The sequence below is a fragment of the Camelus dromedarius genome, chromosome 36 (genome assembly GCF_036321535.1).
Source record: "Camelus dromedarius isolate mCamDro1 chromosome 36, mCamDro1.pat, whole genome shotgun sequence".
NCBI classification, from domain to species: Eukaryota; Metazoa; Chordata; class Mammalia; order Artiodactyla; family Camelidae; genus Camelus; species Camelus dromedarius.
Window position 1 is genome coordinate 2307884 of NC_087471.1, and position 24495 is coordinate 2332378.

At 43.8% G+C, this 24495-nt stretch overlaps 1 long non-coding RNA gene across 1 annotated transcript; it reads right to left on the minus strand.

The window, feature by feature from the left end:
* Positions 1–1771: 1771 nt before the first annotated feature.
* LOC135320071 (uncharacterized) lies at positions 1772–12785 on the minus strand. Its single transcript, XR_010379227.1, has 3 exons — positions 12333–12785; positions 6853–6946; positions 1772–2464 (listed from the first exon to the last, which is right to left on the minus strand). It is a non-coding gene; the product is annotated as an uncharacterized LOC135320071 (long non-coding RNA).
* Between the last annotated feature and the right edge of the window lie 11710 nt (positions 12786–24495).

Sequence of the window (24495 nt, forward strand, 5' to 3'; positions counted from 1 at the left end):
ATTCAGCCTCATCTGATTACACTGCCAGCACGCTTTCTGATTAAGCAAATATAACAGCGATAACTTGAGGGTAGAATGAGTAAGATTGTGGCCTCTCCTTTCTGAGATGGGAAGAACCCTACAACTGCAGCTGCTTCAGGAGAGAAAACACGTAAGAGGACCTCTGCGTCCAGGAAGTTTTAGCCCCGGGCCTCTTCAGGCAGGTGTAGCTGCAAACTGGGATCTCTAAAGAGAATTCAGCTTAGCAGCATGTGAACTATGGCAGGGAGAGAAAGAGGGAGAGAGAGAAAGTGCCCCATCAAGAGGAGGTGGAGGCTGGACAGTCTGCCCCCTGATGGAGAGGTTCTGTTGAGATGCTCCCCGGGGGAAGAAAGGCATTCTCCCTACTGAGAGACCCAGATCAGACAGCTCCACCATATCGGTTCTAGGACCGGCTTCTAGATTTCTCTGCAGAAAAGCTGCCGTAGCTCAAAATCCTTTGGCCACCACTGGGGCCCCACAGTCCTCATCGGGGCTCCGGTGTCCAGTGTCTTTCCACTGCACTGTGCGTATTGAGGATCGTGGGTCTTTTTATTAAACTTCATGGACAGAAGGTGAAATGATTTCTAGGAATCCGTAAGTTATAGTTGTGTTTTGTTCTTGCGTTGAGACTTCAAAGCGTGAGCTAGTGTGGCAGGATTGTCGTGGCCGGTCACCCAGGAGAGGCCTGCCCACAGCCATCAGCATGGGGTTTGTGCTGATGCTTTGGCTTTGACCTAATGAGTCATCCAGGATTGGGGCAGAAACTTCCTGGAACGGTGTTTCTTTCTTTCGCTCGTGTTCTTTGTTTTATTTCTACCCTTCACGTCATTTCAAGTCCTTAGGCCCACTCCCCTCCTTCCCTTTTCATTCTTCCACTGTTGTTGACCTGAATTCTTTTCATATTTTTTCCTCTTGATTTATTCTTATTTTTTTCCCTTTGATCTTTCCCCAATCATCAAACCCTCATTACTCCTTTGGATTCTTTCCTCTACCAAACTCCCACCTCCTCTTCTTTCTTGCCCCCTACCTGGCTCAGCCACAACCCAGATGTTGCAAGTGTTCAAAATTTCCACCGTCTTCCAGCCCCAGCCGCTCTGTGCCCCAGCTTCAGCCACGTGGTTCCGCTGGCCTGCTTGGCCTTGTTCTTCAAAAACTAGTTTTTGTAGGAAATTGGGTAATAGAAGATGGTCCAATAGCGCTCCCCCTGGAAGGACAGGCTTTAAGTTATGGCAGGTCGCAATGTGTCCTATTAATGGCTCTTGCTGAAGCTAAGAAAGAAACTAGATCTCTACACGGGGTCCATGATTTCCCCAGACAAAAGCAGCTGATGTCTGAATACATTTCAAAGTGTCTCCAAAAAGACCCAGGAAAAGACCAGGAAGAGGTGATTTTGCAAACGAAGAGAAAATGTTGCAAGTACACCATCACAAAAACCGAAACAAGCCTTTAAGTTCAGCCACCACAGAGGGCAACACATTTCAGTGAGCATTTTTGCTCATTCAGATTAAATGGTGTATGTGTGTAAAGGTGACAAAAGAAAGGAAACTAATCAAAAACGGTAGGGGAGGAGCGGGGGAATATACTAAAAATGCTCAGGACTTGGGTAGCAGCGATCTGTGTTCATTGCAAAACGGCCAGTGATGAAGCAAGCATTGTGGCAGCAGCTAGCTGGCAACTGGGGCCCGGCTAGCAGGGTTACCAGTGTGTGAAATACGAAATTGTGACATGTGTTCTAACAAAAGTCATTTTACTAAGAATAAGAGGTGGCATGTCCACATTGCAACGCAGCTCCAGCCACGGAGACAAACCTTATCTAAACATTTCTGCAAAGTCACCCGCAGGGTAGTTCACTGGAAAGAGGTCTGACTGCAACTCAGGAGGCTGGGGTTCTAGTGCACTCCTTACCCCAAACCCATTAAGGGCATCGTTCCTTCTCTCTGAACCTTCTTCCTTCATCTGAGAGCCTAGGGAGCTGAACCGGATTCTCCATAGCATTCCTTCTGGCATTGCAATCGGGTGATTCTGCAGCCTAGGCTGCAGGCACACCGTGCAGAAAGGGGACGCTGAAAACCTGGCATTTGCAGGGAAACGCTGGCTCACCTATGACCTCTACTGTGCCTAACTGCAACGTGCACAGGAGGAAATCACACCGTGAAACGTACGCACTGAGGGATTTCCAGGCAGAAATTGTCCTCTGCAGGTCTGGTTTGTTTCAGCAAGACGTTTAGAGTGAATGTTATCAGTTTGGTAAATGCACTGAGAAGCCCGGAAATTGGGTGCTTGACCACATTTCTGGTCTTCTGAGAAACTTCCAGTTTAACAGGCTCTGAGCAACTCGGCAGAAGTGCCTGAGGGGTTAGTTCAGCTTCTGCTGGGTGACCGCCTTCTCAAGCAGCACACACATGTCTGTGGAGGGTTCTGCTGTGTCGACGTCCTGTTGGGACTACAGGGAAGCAGGCTGTTAACCCATCACCCAGACGAACAGGTCACAGAGCGCTGGGGCGAGGAGCAGACAGCGGTGTGTCCGTGTCCCAGCCCCACCGCTCACAGGCTGTCTAGCTGGGGCAAGATACTTTCCTAAACTGCGTTCTGCCTCAGCTGGGAAACTTCTGGTAACCATTGATAATACTAGTATCAATCTCAACAAGTTTTTCCGAGGATAAACTGAGCCAAGATCTACTAACTGCTTGGGAAAATGTCCAATATGAGAGAGTGATACGGGCTAGGAATTGTTACTATTAACCCAATCAGAACTCAACCTGCATCAGGGAAACAGTATCCACCAAAGATGTGTGTGCGTGTGCATGTGGGACCCTGTGTCTGTGAGCATTGTGTATGTGTACAGAGTGTGTGCCCCTATTAATTGCATGTGGGCAACGAATTCTGAGGGACTGTCAGTGCCTCATTCAATGTAGGTGAACAAGTGATTGCCTGTGTCTTTAAGAGAGCATGCCAGAGGCGGACGGGGATAGAAGTTCTGTAATTTTTCCACTGATCGAGCATCATTTATTGAGGCACTCCTGGACAAGTCGAGTGAGGTCCTGGGCCTGCCCTAGACCATGAGCTCATGTATTCACTCTCCTGTTTCATGCACATTTCCTGATCAAGGGCCTGGAGTTGAGTGCCCAGAGGTCAGTGCGAGGGTTAGAACCATCACATCAATTGCATCACAATGCATCACTGTCATTCGAAGTCAAGACTGTGTGCCAAGAGGGTTTCCCCGGAAGGAGACCCACACCCCCTGAAGGGAGACGGAAACGCTTCCTGAAAGAGGTGGAATGCGACCAGAGTTTGTAAAGATGGGTGGCCTTTTGACAGACAGGTCAGAGGATACTGAACGGCAGGAGTTGCCTATCCGAGGCCCGGAAGTCGGCGATGGAGGGAGGCCTGGGGAGCGCGAGGCCAGGGGACAGCTTGACGGGAGCCCAGGGTGTGAGAAGTCTGGCCGCGGGAGAGCCGGAGAGGACGGCAGACCGGGTCCAGGCTGGGGCGCCCCGAGCGCTCACCCCGAGTGCTCACACCAAGGAGGCTTGTGCATCTTACAGGCAGATGGGAGGAACCAGGTGTGACACATTGTTTCAAACACATTTTCACGCAAAATGGCACACACGAGGAATCAATGTGGGGTAGAGGCTGGAAACCTGGTCTCCAGACCTTGGCCTGGATTCCGTGAGTCTCTAACTCACGCTTGAGGACCTGGGTAGGTCACGTGAAACCTCGGTGCCTCAGTTTCCTCCTGTAGAAAGTAGTGTGGTAGTGACATTGTACCCTCGGGCCTCACTGCTCCCAGGATAGGCCCTCCGGGCTCTCAGACATTCAGACCTGGCTGCAGTATTTTTTTTTTTTTTAACAGAGGTACGAGGGACCGGGGATTGAACCCAGGACCTTGTGCGTGCTAAGCATGCGCTCTGCCGCTCAGCTATATCCCACCTCCCCAACCCCAGACAAAGGGCTGGATGTTCGCTCTGAGCACCAGCCGGGGTGGCAAGCAGGGTGAACTCAGATGGGAGGAAACTGGAAATGGGTTACTCATCCAGGCGTGAAGCACTGAGGTGGCAAAGCATGGGAAGGCGGGCACCTGGGAGGCGCCACAGTGGACCCGGAGGAGACAGGCCTCGCCAAGTCATTGCCCGGCGGGCAGGAGAGGGGCAGAGGAGTGGGGCCAGGGGAGGCTGATCACCCCGGACCACCAGGGAGTGCCAGACAACAGACGTCCTGGGGTTTGGAGCTGGGGGCCTCCCTCCCACATGGGGTCTCCGGTGAGATGCTCCCGCTCTGCTCCAGGGAAGGAAGCTGTCTGGTTCCTGGAGGGTGAGCACAGGCGCCACCATTAGGGCAGGAAGGAGGTCTCCCTGTGGACATATGGCTCCCAGACATCCTGCGCTCACCAAGACATGTGTCCCTGTAAGGGTAAAATCCTGGTGCCCGAAGTTGGTTTACTTTCCCGGAGCTGAAAATCCTTTGTTCTTTTTTGGAATGATGACTATTTAATCATTAGTTATTAGCCATATCAAAGTTAATATATACTGCATCAGAAAACCAACAGTAATGTAATTTGTAGGAATACGGCTTTCAATAAACAGCTTCTCAGGTATCAGTAAGGTAGAAGCGGTGAGAAAGAATGTAATGCACTTTTTAACCTCCAGGATACATGTAGTGTGAAACTCTGCCACCATTTGCTCCAGTCAACAAAGCAAGCCACCTTTTTTTCCATTTTTTTAAATTGATGTATAGTCAGTTTACAATGTTATATCAATTTCTGGTGTGCAGCCCGATGCTTCAGTCATGCATGTACATACATATATTCCTTTTCACATTTTTTTTCATTATAGGTTACTATAAGATGTGGAATAAAGTTCCCTGTGCTATAAAATATAAACTTGTCGCTTATCTATTTTATACATAGTAGTTAGTATCTGCAAATCTCAAACTCCCAGTTTATACCCACTTTCCTCGCTGGCAACCATGAGTTTGTTTTCTATGTCTGTGAGTCTATTTCTGGTTTGTAAATAAGTTCAGTTGTGTCCAGGGAACTCTAATTCGAAAAGACACCTGCCCCCCAATGTTCACAGCAGCACTATTTACAATAACCAAGACATGGAAACAACCTAAATGTCCATCGACAGATGTCTGGATGAAGAAGTTGTGGTATATGTATATATATATATATAATATATATATATATATATATATTATATATATATAATGAAATACTACTCAGCCATAAAAAAGAATAAAATAATGGATGGACCTGGAGATCGTCAGTTTAAGTGAAGTGAGCCAGAAAGAGAAAGAAAAATACCATATGATATCACTCATCTGTAGAATCTAAAAGCAAGCCAATGTTATGAATTTAACCCAAACTGAGTTTTTCTGATTTCCAGAGTTATTTTTACCACTAATAAAAGCAATCAGCAATTTTGGATTTATTAACTATGTATAGTATCTCTATTATTTTATCCCTAAGTTTAATCATATTTTGATTGATTAACCCAGAAGAAGGAAAAGATATTTTAAGAGAGCTGAAAATTCTTGAAAGAGGCCCCACACCTAAGCAGGAGCTAAGGTGTACGGCACGCCTACACGGTGCTGACCACCAGAGCGATGCTTTGTGAATGCGGTCCCTGTGCTTGGTCCCTCTCAAGGCCACAGTAATAAGACAGACCTCTAAGGCATCGCAGCGTGCCTGTGCTGATTGGCAGATGTCACCTGTTTTAAGGCATTTTATTCCCTTGCCACCCCATGAAGAGGTGAGCGGTGTTGGGACCAGCAGTCGGACTCAGGCTGGACTTCAGAGCCTGAGAGCTCGGAGCCACACTGGAACCCACCATCCTGAACGGTTCCACACCGCGTGCCTTCACCCCACATGGGGACGCAGCCCGGCTTGAGACAGTGCAGCGCAGAACTGGGTTAAAGGAAACTGAGACCCACCTGGCTTCAGCCTCCAGGCACTGTTCTCACTTGGGATGCGCTGCATCTTGACCCTGTTGCCCCCGGCCACCTGTGGGTGGTTCCCAAACTGGGGCTCATGCTGCCCCACGACCCTGCTACATATAACTTTTTTCCTAATATCAAGAAGATATCCACAGCTGTTACACAGGTCCCAGTGTGGGCTCCTGGATTCCCTGGGCCTCAGCTACTCCAGGTCTTGGTTGCTTGCCCCGTGGAGAGGCCCTGTCTGGGACACCTTCACTTTTCCCACCCCACCGACCGGCTGTCTCCAGCCCTCCGTGGGGGTGTGGCTGGCTTCATCCGACTCCCTCCACGCACGGGGTCTGACCTGGCAGGTCCTGCAGACACTAGGGTTTCCATCACTTAGGAACTCAGGCGAGCACAGAAGCTGGGTGCCTGCCCTTCCCAGAGCTGCCTCTAGGGCAGATAACACAGCCCCAAAGTGCAGAGGAGCTGGCGCACCCTGGGGTGAATTCTGATCGGTGGGAGGCAAGAGATGGCGTGGAACCCACAAGTTTAGCAGCATGGTGTCCACATCACTGAACACGGGCCGCATTTGCGTGGGAAGCGGCAGTCAGCTTGGTGACACGTCACCTCCTACCCCTTTCCCTACTTTTCTGCCTCCCTTTCCCCCCAGCTTTTGCAGTGCTAGGGTTGTACCTCCCAAGAAAACCTTCACACATGAGCTTTGACTCAGATCCCCATTTCTCAGAAACCCAGACCCAGCCAGCCAGTTTTTTTTTCTCTTCCAGAAACGGTAGAAGATGCCGCGATATTCTCAAAGGTGGGTTCCTGATAATATATAGCTCATGGAAAGTAGCAAACAGAGAAAACCAGTGATTAAAGTCTTGCAGGGAGATTGCTCTCCGCTTTCCTTACCTCTCTCACAGGACCAGAAGTCTCCTCTCCCGTATATCCGAGCGACGTTGTTTAGTTTCTTGTCAGGCGCTGATGCTTCTGTAAGTAGGTGGAGCTGGGGAAAAAAAAAAAAAGGCTTGAGGTTTGCCCGGAAAGTGTCGGGCAAGTCCTCCCCAACACTCTTTTTGCGTATGATATGCCTTTGGTACCTTTGCTGAAGGCTAGTCAGAAACACAGATATTTGTTGTCAGAAAAGGAAAACGTTTTAAAGTACAGACTAGAAAGAACACTTTTTTGGTGCTGAAAAATATCCATTTTTGCTATTGAATATTTGAAGAGTATTCGTTTTCAGGACACGTTTAATCATTTACTTAACAGTGAAGCAAGAAAGCCTTCCCTTTTAAAGTGGGAAATAAACAAGAATAACCATGATTATTTGACATCAGCCATGAGCAATGAGACAGGAGGAAAAAGCATCCTTACTATGACTATTTATAATACAGCAGCTAGAAGCGTGCGTGCCACCATTCACAACTGCGACAGTAACCTTGGGAGGATGACTCTGCTGCCCTCAGAAGTGCTGGGAAGGATGTCACCAACAGGAGGTAATGTGTCTGACTCACTGATGAGTTCCAAACTCATCCCTCTAGTCCTTGTCTATTTTGGGATTTGCAAGTGCCACATACTTCCACGGACATCCTTGGAGGTAGGGTGGCTATTTGACAGCATTCCAGCCAGAGAGATAGAAGAGGTCACAGGTGCCTCTTCTTTTCCTCTCCTCTTGCTTTAAAAAAAAAAAAAAAAGGATGCAATGCACCCATTGGCCCACAGAGGAAAAGATCAAAGTAAGCGACTGTCTGCCACCTCCAGGCTTCCAGAGAGTGTGGAAAATAAATCAGGATTTTTTTAAAGCTACCGTTGAGTGAGTATTTTATGGCTTACAGATTTTCATTTGTATCTGAATAACGCTTAAAGCATAATGTGAATAACATTTCCGGTGCCTAGAAAGTGCTTAATCAATGTTACTCTTTTTATTATATTTTAAAATATATTTAAATATATTCAAAATATAACTGGGAAAAGCGTCTTATTCATAATAAAAGAATATTAAATAATTAATACTACGTCTAATAGAAAGGTGCAGGCTGATGTATGTAAAGAAAACGATTAAACACTGAATAATGACATGAAAAGAGACATGTAAGTGAGGAGGTTGAACACATTTCTGGATTAAAATGGTCCATGTTATAGAGATGATGATTATGCCCAAATTAACCAAAATTCCAATGGATATTTTGAGAACCCTGAAAAGTTGATTCTCCTGTTCCATTGGATGGATAAATATCCCAAAATCACTGAACTGACTTTGAAAAAGAAGAATAAATGCAGTGAACTTATTTGACTTATGAAACCAGACATCGGAGCAGGAGCAATTAAAACACTGTGGCATCACTGAAAAACAAATTGATCAACAAACTAGAGCTGAAATTCAGGAAACAGACTCACATATCAGTGTAAAGCCGTGTGTGATACATAAGCTCATTTAAACCCAAGAGCGTGTCAGTCAGGGTCGAGAGCAGGAAATAAAAGTTGCCCTTGGTGTTTTGGGCAGAAGGTGATTTAATGCAGGAAATTAGATATTTGCAACTCTGTTGGAAGGGCAGCAGGAGCATTGTCAGGGCTGGATCTCCTGGGACGACTCAGCACAAACAGGGCGGATTCTGCGGGAGCCCCTGGTGAGGTCGTGGCTGAAGCTAGGCCAGAGACGAGAAGCCGTGTCTCTGCACCTGCCTCTCACATTCAGGAAACCGGACTGTGGTACCCAGAGCTTGGTCTGCGAATAAGTCACATTGAGAAGCTGTCCGTGTCATCACTGCTTTTTTTTTAAGTTGAAGTATAGTTGATTTAGAATGTGTTAGTTTCTTGTGTACAGCATAGTGATCCAGTTTTATATATATATACATATATGTACATATACATACATACACATATATATGAAACATATATACACATGTGTATATTCTTTTTTATCATAGGTTATTACAAGATATTGAATATAGTTCCTTGTGCTAGACAGTAGGACCTTGCTGTTTATCTATTTTATGTGTAGTAGTCAGTATCTGCAAATCCCAATCTCCTAATTTATCCCTTCCCCTCCTACCCCTCTGGTAACCATAAATTTGTTTTCTATCTCTGTGAGTCTATGAGTAAATAAGTTCCTTTGCATCTTTTTTTTTTCAGATTCCACATGTAAGGGATATCATATGATATTTGTTTTTCTCTGGCTTACTTCACTTAATATGATAATCTCTAGGTCCATTTATGTTGCTGCAAAAGGCATTGTTTCATTCTTTTTTATGGCTGAGTAATATTCCACTGTATAGCTATACCACAGCTTCTTTATACCATTGCTTTCTGATTCCCGGAAAGCTGGCAGGTGGACGCTGGAGCACCTGATGCGAGAAAGCCTCACATTTTCCGAGCTCCCTCACTAACGGCAACACTCAAGAGTCCCAGGGAGATGGCTCTCTTCTGCCTTCCAAACCGCTCATGAGTATCTAAATAATGGAGCATCGTCTGCTTCCAGAACCTCAGTTCTGGGGGAGTCTAGACGATGTTTTCTTTAGCTTTCTAATCGCCCCAAATAGAAGAAGGCAGGTAACGTGGTGGTTAAGAGAACTGATACCTGTAATGGGAAAGTGCATCATACTGAGATCACTGATTATTCCTTCACCTTGTTCTGGACATAAAAATATTCTCACATGACTTAAGATTTAAGTGTTAAAACTACACATAGGACTACTAAAACAAAATATGAGAGAATAGATTTATATCCTTGGGGTAGGGCATAACATGAAACCCAGAAGCTATAAAAAAAGAAGATAAACATTTAATTCAGGGAAAAGCAATCAGCTTTTGTTTGATAAAGGACACCCCAATTGAAGTTGAAAGCAAAAAGTTGTGGGAAATATTTAAAATTTTTATTCTAGATTGTAGGTTTATATTTTAAATATGTTGAGTTCTTATAAATCCACAAAAAAAGATCAGTGCCCAATGGTAAGATAAGCAAAAGATATGAATAACTGATTTTTGAAAAAATCAAATGCAAATGACTTTGAAGCATATGGAGACATGAACAGCTTCATTAATAATGGAGGAAATAGCATTAAAATGAGAATTTTTTACTTATCCAACTGGCAACGACAGAAGAGTGACAGTATTCATTGTTGGCAGAAAGGTCAGGGAATACAATTTTAAAAGTGAATTTTGACAGTATGTATCAGCTATGAACATGCTCCCGCCTTTTAATCTACAACAGCCCTCCTAGAATTTGTCTCACAGAACTAGCCACACATCTCTCAGAATCTGTCCCACCGAAATAATCACATACACGAGCCAAGACACGTGACGCAAGGAGATTGACTGTAGAGTTATTTGTCAGAAGAATAATTAGAAACAGCTTTCAGGGGCCATCAGTGGGCCATTAGTTAAATAAACGATGATACCTTCATACAATGGGCTATTAAGCAACTATTAAAAAGAAGCAACTCTATTCATATTGACGTTGAAAGAGGGCAATAACAGAGCAAATCAAAAGTAGACCCACATACGTAAGGTGATGCCACTTATTTCTAAAGACAGAAGATGTGTATCATGTCTGAAGGAAATCTGGAGGGAGGCACACCCAGTTGTTCATGGTGGTCATTTCTGGGCTAAAAATACAGGAGTCCATGTGGGCAAAGTTTTTACTTTTTGATTATATGCACTTCAAAGTTCAACATCATTCGACAAGAGACAGATATCACGAAAGACTTGTGTTTTGAAAAATGAACACAACGAGCAATGCCATGCAAACCTGCAAACCTCCAATTCAGCCATTTGACATGTCAGCGTGGCAGCAAGGTGACTGACCCCCAGGAAAGCCAAAAGGAGCTTCGAGCCCACTGGCTGACAGATACAAAACCTGGGGCTCACTGGTCCCAAGTCTAAATGGGAGGGGCTGTATTATTTCCCGAGGCCGTATTTCTGAATTCTAAAACCAGAATCAGAGAATGCATTGGCATTTTAAAGCAGCATTGCACCTTCTTCTAGAGGAGCTGCTGCTCCTGGCTTAGGGTGATTAACTTTCCGCGCCAAGGTTGCCTTGTCTGCGAGACCAGCACCTGCCAGGCAACCCTGAGACGGGCGACTTCTCTCCTGATGAACACCTGCAGTTGCTGCCTCTGGCACTTACTGTCTGCCTCTTGCCGGCCCGATCTGCATACTGTTATTTTTTCGCTTAAACTTAGTCACCTTATCTTGGCTTGTTGCTGCAAGCTGTTGCAATTGGCCTATTGCTGTAATTTCCTGAATACAATCGTAGACGTTTCGTTGCTTAAAAATGTCCTTTGAAATTTTGCACTCGAATCTTAGTTCTCAGCCCGGCCTCCTTTATAAACCTCTTCCTCGGTTCTTTCTTACAAATGACTCAGTACCCAGTGTGCTTCGGTTTTTAAAGAACATCATTTATTTTCCATTTGTCGAAATGGCTGAACCCAGGATATAAAGAGAGGCAGGAGAGTATGTGATTGAGAGCGTGTTTTTGGAACCGCTGTGCCATTGATCAGCTGTGTGGCCTCGGGCAAATCACTTGACCTCTCTGGGCCTCAGTTGCTTCGTATGTAAATTCTACACTGAGTGCTTATTACATTAAGTTAAACAATATTATGGCACTTTTTGTTCAATTACCTGATCAGTAAAGCATCTGTCCATCAGAACTTTATTCATTCAACAAATATTACCTGATTAATAGCTTAAGGAGACCCTCCAAGCTGTTGGGTGATGACAGATTATAGAGGAACTGAGGTACAGCAGGAAGGCCGCCAAAACGCATCACCCATCTAGCCATGTCCTTCCACCCCCATGCCATCATCTTAGTCCAAGCCGCTTTCATCTTCCCAACACCCTAACTCTCCATATAGAATAAAAATAGATTCTGGTCAAACCTGCTTCAGTGACTTCTCATCACACTTAGGGAAGAAACCACACTATCTGTGATCCACAAGGGTCTACAAAACCCTGGTTCCTTCTGTCTCTTAAATTCATCTCACACTTCTTGTTCCTTAGGCATCAGCAACATTAATCTTCCTTCAGTTTTTAAATATTTTAATCTCGTTCCCACCCCAGGGCCTTTGCACATGCTGTTCCCTCTGCCCAGAACATGCTTTTCCCTCTACCCAAAGCCTTGTGTGGTTTCTCCTTCTCTTTCCTTAGGTCTAGCTTGAATACCAGACCTGCTGATAGATGGGTGTTTTCTACCCGGTATGCATTCCTATTTCTATTTTTCTGTGTAGCGGCACCCCAAATTTCCTTTGTAGAAACACCCCTCCCAGACTCTCCATCGGGATTACATGCAGTAAACCACACAAGGTACAGCAAATAGGAAGATACGAAAGCCTTCCTCTGAGTTTTTCCAGAGAAGCGTCCTGCAGGCATCCTGGTGCTGGGGCAGGAATTGTTACCTCCGCGTTCCTATTATTGGTCCTGAGTCTCCTGGTGTCTGCAGGGTGGAAACTGAGTCCTTTTTCACAGAACTCCCTTCTGCAGGCACCTGTGGGACAGCCACCTCCACTCTGCAAGGTCAGTTCCTCTCACACTCAGTTTGCTGATTCTCTCATCCTTGGGTGACTGTTCCTCTCCCGTCCCCTTTGTCTTGGTGGGTTAACACCTCTAGAAACGTGTCCCTGTTCTTGCCATTTCCCTGGAGTTTGGGGAAGGAGTGAAGTCAACTTCAAGAGAATGACTATGTGTCACCAAATCCAACTTCAGGTGGGTCCCTGAAAAGTTCTTGTTCTTTCCTGTCAGGAGATGACTGCAGACCTTTTCTGCTTTCCTCAGACCTTCTGCCTCCTCCTCTCCCTGCTCAGACCCAGGAAATGACCTCATGTCCTGCAATCTCACAGAGAAAAGATGAATAAACTCCCCCCATTTCCTACCACTTTCCATCACTGCAGGGTTGCCCAAGTACACACGCCTCCTTTCTGCTTCTCCATCACCACGAAGAGGTCCTTCTCTTGAGCTCTGACTCAGCCCCCCACCTTCCCCCGCTAAGACCTTGATCTGCAGCTGGGCTCTCCTCTCTCCAGCATTTGATACTAACCAGGTATCATTTACATCTGAATTTAGGGTGACCGACCAGCCTAATTTACTGGGGAATGAGAAGGCGTCCTGGGCTCATGGGACTTTCCATGTGAACACAGGAATAAATCTGTCACCCTGTTTTCTCCTCTATTTTGAAGTAATCTTCCCTCAACCCCAAGCTATCTCTTTATCTCCTTCCTTAAATCGCTCCCACACTCACACCCAAGCTTCTTGAATCAGGTGATTATAATCTGGTTAGGTTGCTCACCTCCCACTCAAGTCAATAAAAAAGGACCAGTCACGTGACTGAAAGGGCCTCTTCAGGAATCTGCCTGCCGTCCTTGCTGTAGCTTGCCCTGGTTTTCTGCAGTGCTTGCGTGGGAGCCCTCTCGCTCCTGTCCACCGCACACTGCCTTCAGCCTTGTCCTTTCTCTGAGCGTGTGCTCGGTAGGGCGAGCAGTACACATCCAGGCACGCATCCCGTCACCAGCCTACTGGGTGTTCAGTCAGTGATGCTCAACACACGTGAGCCTTGGTTTCCGGGCCCTCGCACAGTCTTAGTGTCTGTGGACCTTCGCAGCTGTCTCGCAGGCTCCATCATCTAATCATAGAATTCCTAGGTCTTCTTCTCATTCTGGAGAGCTCACACACTTGCCAGGCTCCGCTTGCCTTTTATATGCTGGTGAACCCAACCCTATATCCAGTTCAGTCCTCTCTCCTTGGACGAAATTGGCACATCAAATGCCTCCTGGACTATCTATTCAGATGTCTCCAAAACAAATTGTACTCCGCTTGTCCAAAGTTAATCTCATTATCACCCCTATTTCAACTTGCGGTAATTCCTCAGTACCTACTTCAGACAGTGGGACCACTATCCACTCAGCTGCACGAGCCACTGGGTATCTTAACTATCATCCTTGATTCTCCCCTCACCTCACCTACTATGTGAAGTTTCTTAGTTGCAGACCAGGGAAACCAACTCTGGTTGATCTAAGTAGGAAGAATTTTACTGAAAGGAAGTTCAGTAGCTCATAGATTCTACAGCAAGCCTGGAGAGCAACAGTCATCTTAGCAGCCACAGAGCCAGAATCAGTGCCAGTCAACCAGCAGAACTGCCACTGAATCTGGGCACAGACACTTCTGCTTGCATCACCAATGTTTCTGATCATAGACCATGGATGCCATTACTAAAATCCAACCCATGCCATTGTTAACACCTTCATCAGGATAGTAACCTTGCGCTTACCAGGGAGAAGCGGGTGGGAAGGGATAAATTTGGGAGTTGGAGATTTGCAGATGTTAACCACTATATATAAAAATAGATTAAAAAAACAAATTTCTTCTGTACAGCACAGGGAACTATATTCAATATCTTGTAATTACCTTTAATGGAAAAGAATACGAAAATGAACATATGTATGCATGTATACGCATGACGGGGACACTACGCTGTGCACCAGAAACGGACACATTGTAACTGACTATACTTCAAAAAAAAAAACATAGAAAAGAAAGAATAGTGTTTGTGTAGTACCTAATTGCTAGTTTACCACCAAGAAATGAGGGAGAGGGGAGGGTGGGAGGAAGCCAGTGCCTTTGACTAACAGAGTATAGGTCACATGCACGTGACCTATATTACAAGAGTTGGGACGTGAGAACCTGACATTTTGGGGTTTAGGAGTGGGAGTAGTGGTTCTTCATCAAATGATGGTAGGGTCCCCCAAACAGAGATGAAATTCAGATGCCAGGTGGCCAAAAAGACTGGACATATTTTCTGCATATCCACAGTGCATCCCTTTGACTCTTTAAACTTTTACACGTCTTAAAAACTCTTCTTGCTAATATAATGCAACTCTCCCTCATACAGGAAAACACATTTGTTGTCTAGCCAAAGTCTAATCTTGCAGCTCCAAACCCAGGATCTCTAGATAATTACCGTTTCTGCTCTCTTTCTGAAATGGCCACATCTCTATATTTTGTAATCTAAGGACCAAATGGAGCATCAGCCTGCCCTTTGTAAGTTGGAGAAAGAAGATTGAAAATGAGAAAAATTTCACAGTATGTGGAAGTCAAGTCATCATGCTGTGTACCTTAAACTTATACAGCGCTGTGTGTCAGTTATATCTCAAATGGAAAGGAAAGGAAGAAAACGGAAGACAATTCCTCTTCTTAATCATTTAAAAGAGAAAAAATAGAAAAATTATTTTAACATTTTTGTTTATAGTTGAAACAGTAAGGAAGAAAATACAGAAAACTTTTATGGTCCCCGTGTTTGCATTCCAAAGCTCTAATAAGCAAATCTAGTAAGTGATTCCTTAAACTCTCATTCTCTTTTTGTTGTCATCCCTCAGTTAGTCCTGTGGATTGATGCAAACAGTCATCTCTGAAAGGTCTGAGCCATTGGTGGTCCTGCTTTTATAGATGTTCAGTGATATTTACCATTGGAAAAGAAAAGTCAGGAGTGGTCAAGCATCCCCAGAAAACCCCTCGAGTCTATCCTTACTGCCCGCCCTGGTCCCATGTGCACCACCACCCTTAAGTCCCCTGGATAACCAAGGTCAGTCTTTGCACCTAATAGCACAGATCCTCACGCATCACCTTCTCACTGAAGGTCACACGAAGCCTGAAACGGCCAGAGGGCAGTCCTAGTTCCAATCTAAAGGCATAATTGCTCTGTCATCTGGTGGAAGCAGCTCCCTCTTGAATACTGAGTCCTCCAAGTGATCATTACCCAGGACTGTGAGGACTGGAATAACCGATTTTGACACAACTGGTTGGTAGACTTAATACAAGCGTCGGGCCCCAGAAAACCCAACATCTCTGTGACCTTCTTCCTGCCGCAACTGCTAAACAGCAGGAAGCTGGGCCTCACCCCTCTTGCACCATCATCAAATTTTCTTTCAATTTGCATACAAAACCCCAGTTGCAAGAAAGACTAGTAAATGTGGAATTCAGCTTGTGTGGTCCATGAAGGGGACACTCAAAGGAGTTTTTGGAGTGTCGCCTGAGTCCCAAATCACAACCGCCCAGCTCCCAGGTCCAATCTAATCGATCTGCCACTGGCGGGCTGAATGACCACTTCGACTGGCGCTGGGTCAGTCACCACTGCTCGGCTAACGGGAGACTCAGTGGTATCAGTAACTAGTCTGCCTTGCTGGGGGGAGGACTAGGACTCTGCCATGTCTTCAGGCCTATTATTCTGTCCCCTGATTGTGGTCACTCAGACCCCTCAGTGAGCCTTCAGTGAGCACTGCATTCCACGTGTCCACGGCTGATAATCTAGCTCACAATTCAGCTACACGTGCCCGATGCGATCAGAGCTCTCCTATATAATACTGAGGCGGGAAGCCCCATAAAAGGACCGGCAGGACCCCCAGGCAGGGCCACTGCTCTCCTGCCGGAACCATCCGGTTCCCTGGCCCGGAGGCTCTGTCTCACTTTTTTGCCTCTGAAAGGGCTTATTTCTAGGAAAGTGGAACTTACCCCTAAAATTCTATTGGTTCCCTGAGCTAACTCCTGATTGGCTATTTCCTTCACTCCTGATTGGTCCATTTCCCTAACTTCTGATTGGTCCATTTGTAGTACTTCATTTGCATGGAGCTCACTCCTGATTGGTTATTTCTCTCACTCCTGATTGGTCCATTTCTACAAAGCTTGTTCCTAATTAGTCAACTTTTGTTATACCTTATTTGCATGTGATGTTGCAAAGTGTAAACTGGCAGCCTAGAAAAGCCTGTGTAAACCTACAGATGAGGTCCTAGAGCTTGAAGTGTTAACTCCTCTGGGTCCACAGGCGTGGTAAACCTGAGTTCTCCAAACCCGAGTTCTCCAACTCTCCAGTGCTGCTTAGTCTCTCACCTGGATCCAGGTTGCTGTCAGAACTGAGCTGTAACACGTTTTTCTGCAACAATACTAGGATTCTTACTCCCTTCAGCTACATATTATCCAGAAAAATCCATCCCATCTTTCACTCAACGTCCTGACGATCTGGGACCAATTTTTATATCATTCAGGGTACTTTGTTGCATGCAGCAGGGACCAACGCTGGCTAACATAAGCGGAACAGCCATTTATTTAAAAAACACCAGGCAACTCACAGAATCTACAGGAAGGCTGGAAAACCAGGTTTGAAGGCCATGGAGCCAGAAGCAGACTGCAGGAATGGTCTCATGAAGGCACTGCTGTCTCCTATGCTGGGCGGAGAAACCACAGCTTGTGTGGCTGACTTTTCCCGGGCTGCCACCGGAGTCACTGCCCCTGCAGACGGGACGCAGCCACTTCCACAGGCCCTGCCCCCACGAGGAAGGAACCTGCATGACCTTACTCCTTCACATCACCTTCTGATTGGAAGTTGGGGATGAGGAGCTACAGAGAGATTGGCAGAGATCATGTGCCAGGGTCCCGGCTGCCAGGAGGCTGGGAAAATGAATAGCTGATTTTTCAATTTCTGCAGCAGGTGGTGGGCTCTTTTCCTGAATGTAGGAAGAGGTTCAGCTGCTGAGTGGCCACAAAGAATGACAAATACCTAGTAAGTTACAATTTCCTACTGATTCTGCCTCCCAAATCTCTTTTTTAAAGCAGCTTGATTGAGATACAATCCACATGCCATAAGAAGAGTAATTCAGTGGGGTTTGATATATCACATTACATTGTTAGTGTTTATAAATTGCGGTAAAATATATAGCGTATATAAAATTTGTCATCTTAACCAACTTTAATTTAAACAATTCCGTAGCATTAATTACATTCATGATGTTATGCAACCACCACCACGATTTCCAAAAAATTTTTTCATCGTCCCAAACAGACTCTACGTACCCACCAGCAATGATGCTCTGTTCCTCCTCCCCGAGGCCCCTGGCGATCTCTGATTTACTTTCTGTCTCCATGAATTTGCCTATTCTAGAGATTTCACGCATGTGGGGTCCTGTAATATTTGTCCTTTCATGTCTGGTTTATTTTAGTGTCTCACGTGGCGTAAGGTTTTCAAGGCTTATCCATGGTATAACATGGATCAGAACTTCATTCTTTTATGGCTGAATAATATTCCACTGTATGTGCAGACCACATTTTGCTTATCCATTCATCTGGCTGTCCCACCTTTTGGCTGTTGTGACTACGGCTGCAGTAATACCTGTTCGAGCCCCTGCTTTCAATTCCTTTGGGCATACACCTAAGAGTGGAATTGCTGGTTCATACGGTAATTCTATGTTTAGCTTTTAAACATAGCTAAAATATGAGAAACCAACAAACTTTCCCACAGAGGCGGTACCATTTCACGTTCCCACCAGCAATGTATGAGGGTCCAGTTTTTCCATTTCCTTGACAACATCTGTTGTTTTCCATTTTTTGGGGGTGGGGGTGGTGATAATTAGGTTTACTTATTTTATTTATTCATTTAGTTGCTTGTCTTTTTGTTGTTAAGTTGTAAGAATTCTTTATATATTACGGATACTGGACCCTGATCAGATATACGATTTTCAAATAATTTTCCCATTCTGTAGGTTGCCTTTTCACTCTGTTGATAGTGTCCTTTGATGCAAAAAACTTAAACATGATGAAGGCCAACTGGTCTTTTTTGTTGTTATTGTTACATATGCTTTTGGAATCCTTTGCCAAATCCAAGGTGTTGAAGATAAACCCCTATGAACTCTTCTAAGGTTTTTATGGTATTAGTTCTTATTTTTAGAACATTGATCCATTTTGAGTTAAGTTTTATTTAATTTCTGGACTCTTAATTCTATTCCACTAGTCTTATGTCTATCCTCATGTGAGTTCCACACTGTCTTGATTGTTGTGGCTTTTAAGTGTTAAAACCAGGAAGTGTGAGTTCTCTACCTTTGTTCTGTCTTCAAGGTGGTTTGGTGAAGAATTGTGCTGCACACCAGAAGTTGACACAACATTGTAAACTGACTATACCTCAAAAAAAAAAAAAAAATAGACCAGTAAAAAAAAAAAAAAAAAGATTGTTTAGGCTATTTGCAATCCCTTGTAATTCCACATGAATGTGAAGTCTGGCTGTTGTATTTTGCAAAAAAGCCCATTGGAATTTTTTCCTATTTCCTCAAGGTATAAAGTTAGATTACTGATTTGAGATCTTTCTTATTTTTTTAATGTAGATGTTTACAGCCATAAATTTCCCTCTGAGCCCTGCCTTTGACGCACTCTGTAAGGGTGGTGTCTTGTTTTTCATTTTCCTTTGCCTCTAATTATCTAATTATCTGAATTCTTTTTTGACCCATTGATTGTGTAAAAGTGTGTGGTTTAATTTCCACATATTTGTGAATTTTCTAATTTTCCTTCGCATTGATTTCTAGTTTCACTCCATTGCTGTTGGAGAAGATATTGTGTCTGATTTCTGTACTTTAAAATTTACAGGGTCTACCCCGGAGAACATTCCATGTGCACTTGAGGAGAATATGCATCCTTTTGTTGCTGGGCAAAGTGTTCTATGTAAGTTTATTAGGTCAGGTTGGAATATAGTGTTGTTCAAGCTCTGTGTATCCTTACTGACTTTTGTCTAATATTTTATCCATTACTGAAAGTGAAGCATTGAATTCTCCAAATATTATTGTGAAACTGTCCATTTATCCCTTCAATTCTGTCAATATACCAGAGATCTCTTGACTCCATTCTCCTGGCCAACAAAATTTTTCCTGTTTTACTGTAATGGCGCCTAACTGGCTTCAGCCTTACTCAGTAAATCTATCCCCCACACAGAGGCCAAAGCGATCTTTTTGAAATTGAAAACTCATGCCAACCCTTCCCACCCTAAGACCATTTTCCCTCGCCCTCCATTGTACTCAAGGAAAGGCACCCATTCCTTAGTACGATTCCAGAGCCCAGCGTGACCTGGCTTTGACTTTTATCTCTAATTTTCTCTTCTTACTTTTGCTTCCAGATATAATAAATGTTCCATGTTTTCAATTCCACCAATCGTTTTCTTACCTCCTGGCCTTTGCTTTAATTTTTTGTGCTGCTTGGAACTACCTTTCATTCTGCTCCTCTATCTCATCACATACGGAATTTGTACTGATCTTTTAAGTGTCAGTTAAGCTATCAAACACTCCAGGAAACACACTTTGACTTCAGGTGCCCCTTTAGAAAGAAATGAATTCCACACTTCTATTTTGACACATCATAATACGCCATATTGGAACTTCCTTTTGGCTTGCTGATCTCTGCCACTGGCGCCTTCAGCATTGGGCACAGCACATAGTAGCTCTGTTGGAAGAGGCAAGCCACAATTGGCCCTGCATATCTTTCCATGTTCTTGCTGGATATGCCAGGAATATAAGGTCTTGACCACTCTTTATGTGGGCCACTTCTCAGAGCTGTGTTTGCAATGAGTAATCCTGAGAGATGAGGTAGTGTCTCTTCCCAGACAAAGACAAGGCTTCTTTCCACTTACTCTAACAGAGATGACTCTCCTAAGCTCCGTGTCTTCCGGTCCTGTAACATAACTCATGGCACTTAACGGGCATTCGTCGTGGACCACTTGCGCTGTCCCTGTGTGATGCAGAAGGAGCAGGGAACCCATGTATGCCTCCTGCTTTTGCCTTCACTAATGAAGTCCTTACCTCCGACCCAGTAATCTCATGTGTTCTGCTGGCAGCCAAGAAGTACTAGCAGGCTAGCTTGTGAGCCTGCGAGCAGAATAAAATCCTAGACTATTCACTGTCCTTGACAAGCTTGAAAGATATTTATTGGCTATAATAACAAGGACTGAGATTAACACCTGTGTTAGTTTGCCTGGGTGGCCTTAATAAAGCATTAGAGATTGAGTGGCTCATACAACAGAAATTTATTTCCTCACAGCTCTATGAGGCTAGACATCTGTGATCAAAGAGTTGGCAGGTTAGTTCCTTCTGACGGCTGTGAAGGAGGGTTTGTTCCAAGCCTCTCCCCTTTGCCACCGTCTCCTCCCTGCGTTATCGCCTTGTCTTGCCTCCGTACATGTGTGCGTCCAGTCATACTAGGTCACAGCCCACCCTAATAACCACATACAATTTACTTACCTCTGTAAAGACCCGGTCTTCAAATACGATCACATTCTGAGGTGCTGGGGGTTAGGACTCCAATGTACGAATTTGGAGAATAATGCAATTCTGCTCATAACAGCACCATAAACAAAAGCAGAATATAAACAGTAATCAAGTTTTACAGCAGAGCACCCCATTTTTATATGTAATGAATTATCAACAAAAATAATCTTAAAAAATAATCTCGAAAACTTCAAGTTTATTTTGGAGAGATACGAACTTGATTTTTGCGTAGATACTTCGAAAATTGTTCTTAAACCGTAGCAGCTTGGCATTTTCCTCAAGTAGGTGTAAAAATAAACTTTTTTGACCATTTGAAACTGTATTTTAAAGCAGGGACATTTCTAACAATATACTAAAGGAATTACTTATTACATACATTAGTCTAAATTTTCTTCTGAAATTAAAACAGGAATAGAGTGCATTTTGTGTTGGCAGATATCTAATTAAGAGAACCGACAGAATTAAACCATGATAAGTAGTCACAAAATGAGAACCGTCTGTACTGACTTGAGATTTATCTTTATAGCTTATAGTATCTCATCTCTTGTTCTGTTTATTCTGTGGAATTAAACATTCGCGTTCGATGTGGAAAAGAGATTCCAAGTGAATGAGCCTTGAGGAATACAATTAAACGTAACTCATAACTTAGGGTTCCTAAGTACGAACAAAGCAGTTGGAACAGAAAACGTATTTCTATCCCACTGAAAACATCTCTTAGGAAGACTTTTTATCCTAACAGCATCTGCTTTGTTTGTTTGTTTACCAAAACCGGGGTCTTTGTCTCTGAAGAAATATGATGATAGAACCATGGAGTCTTGATTATATAGAATATCTGTACATGTTCTTAGAAATTGGGCCATAATTCAAGTACTTCCAAAACAATAATCAAATTTTTCCTTCTAAAAACGTCCATAAGAACTATAACTCAATAAAAAAAAGTTAAAGAAAAAGATTAAACAGGAAACTAAATAAATAAATAAAAATGTCCATAAGAAACACCAGAATTCAAGAGGAACCCCGAATGACAGACAAGTAGGAAGGTGATGAGCTTACCTCCCCAACAGACATGACGAATCCACACCTACGTACAGAGATCAGCTCCTGCTGAATAAGACCTGAGAGCTGGTTGACCAGCTACTGCACTTAGAAGGTCCACCTGGAAATGGGGAAGAATGGAGACACAGCACCCACAGGAACATCACCCGTGGGCAAGAGGGACACGGCTGAGAAGCCCTGGCACTCCCTTGCCTACTCTGGGACACAGCAAAACACAGCAGTTTATAGGCCATCTACACTCCACAGGAAGGGAACCCATTCACTAACGCTGGAGCTTCTGTCGAACAGGCAGACAATTGGTGGAGCTTTCTCCACGGTTGGAGGCACTGATAAGTGCCATTGTTTGAGTTCCCTCAGGACTCCCCCTAGACTCAGCCCATCTGCACTCCAGCTGTCCTTCCAAGGCAGCCTCAGCGTGGCACTCTTCAGGGACTGCCGCTGGCCAGGACCCAGTCCGGCTCCAGCCACCCTGCCAAGGTGGCCTTGGGGCATGGTTCTCCCTAGGGACGGCCCTTGGTCCGTGCCCACTCCAGCTCTGCCAGCCTGCCAGAGCTGCCAGGGGTGAGTAGTCCACACAGGGGTGCTGCCCTCAAGTCCATTCCTTCCAGATCAAGAGATGTACAGTTTCACCTAATTTACAGAAACCGAAATTGAAAGTCAAGCAAAACGAGGAGACAGGGGAATATATTCTATATAAAAGAACAAAATAAAACCTCAGAAAATCCTAATGAAATGAATATAAGTAATTTACCTCATGAAGAATTTAAAGAAATGGTCATAAGTATGCACACTAAATTCAGGAGAAGGACTAATAAGTTAATTCAGGAAAGTCACAGGATACAAAATTAATACACAGAAACCTGTTGTATTTATAGACACAAACAATGAACTGTCAGAAAGAGACATTAAGGAAACAATCCCATTTATAATCACATGAAAAATACTAAAATACCTAGGAATAAATTTAACTAAGGGGATGAAAGACCTGTTTTCTGAAAACTGTAAGACACTGAAGAAGGAAATCAAAGACAACACAAATGAACAGGAAGATGAACTATGTTCATGGATTCGAAAAACTAATATTTTAAAGTGTCCGTATTACCCAAAGTCATCTATAGATTCAATGCAATCCCTATCAAAATACCAATGACATTTTTCACAGAAATAGTACAATTCTAAAATTAATGTGGAACTACAAAAGCCCTCCAAGTGCCAACGCAATCTTGAGAAAGAAGAACAAAGCTGGAGGTATCATGCTCTCAGACTCAAAACTGTGTAGAAAGCTATAGTAAACAAAACAGTATGGGACAGGCTCAAAAACAGACACATAGATCAATGGAGTGGAATAGAGAGCCCAGAAATGAACCCACTCTCATATGTTCAATTAATGTATGACAAAGGAGGCCAGAGCATACAATAGAGAAAAGGCAGTCTCTTCAATAAATGGTATTGGGAAAACTGGACAGCTACATGCAAAAGAATAAAACTGGACCACTTTCTTACACTATATACAAAAATCAACTCAAATTGGATTAAAGATGTAAATATAAGACCTAAGACCATAAAACCTCTAGAAGAAAATATAGGCAGTAACCTCTTTGACATCAATCTTAGCAATACATTTTTGGATATATCTCCTCAAGTGAGGGAAACAAAATTAAAAAATAAACAAAAGGGACTATGTCAAACTAAAAAGCTTTTGCACGGCAAAGGAAACCACCAACAAAACTAATGCACAACCTACTGAATGGGAAAAGAGAGTTGCAAATAATATATCTGAGAAGGGGTTGATATCCAAAATATGTAAAGAACTCATACAACTCAACATCAAAGAAACAACCTGATTAAAAAATGAGCAGAGGACCTGAACAGATATTTTTCCAAAGAAGACATACAGATGAACAGATATTTGAAATCATTAACCATCACGAAAATACAAATCAAAATCACAATGAGGTATCACCTCACAGAATGGCTATTATCAAGAAGACAAAAAATAACAATTGTTGGTGAGGATGTGAAGAGAAGAGAATCCTTATGTACTGTTATTGGGAATGCAATTGGTGCAGCCACTATGGAAACCAGTTTGGAGATTTCCAAAACATCTACAGGTGGAACTATCTTATGATCCAGTAATTCCACTCCTGCATGTATATCTGAAGAAAACTGAAACACTAATTCAGAAAGATACATGCACCTCAATGTTCATAGCAGCATTATTTACACTAGCCAGGATATGGAAGCAACCTAAGTGCTCACCAATAGATGAATGAATAAAGAGGATGTGATACACACACACACACTAGAATATTATTCAGCCATAGAAAAGAATGAAATCTTGTCACTTGTGGCAACATGGATGGACCTGGAGAGTATCATGCTAAGCGAAATAAGTCAGATGGAGAAAAATACCATATGATTTCTTTTATACATATAATCTAAA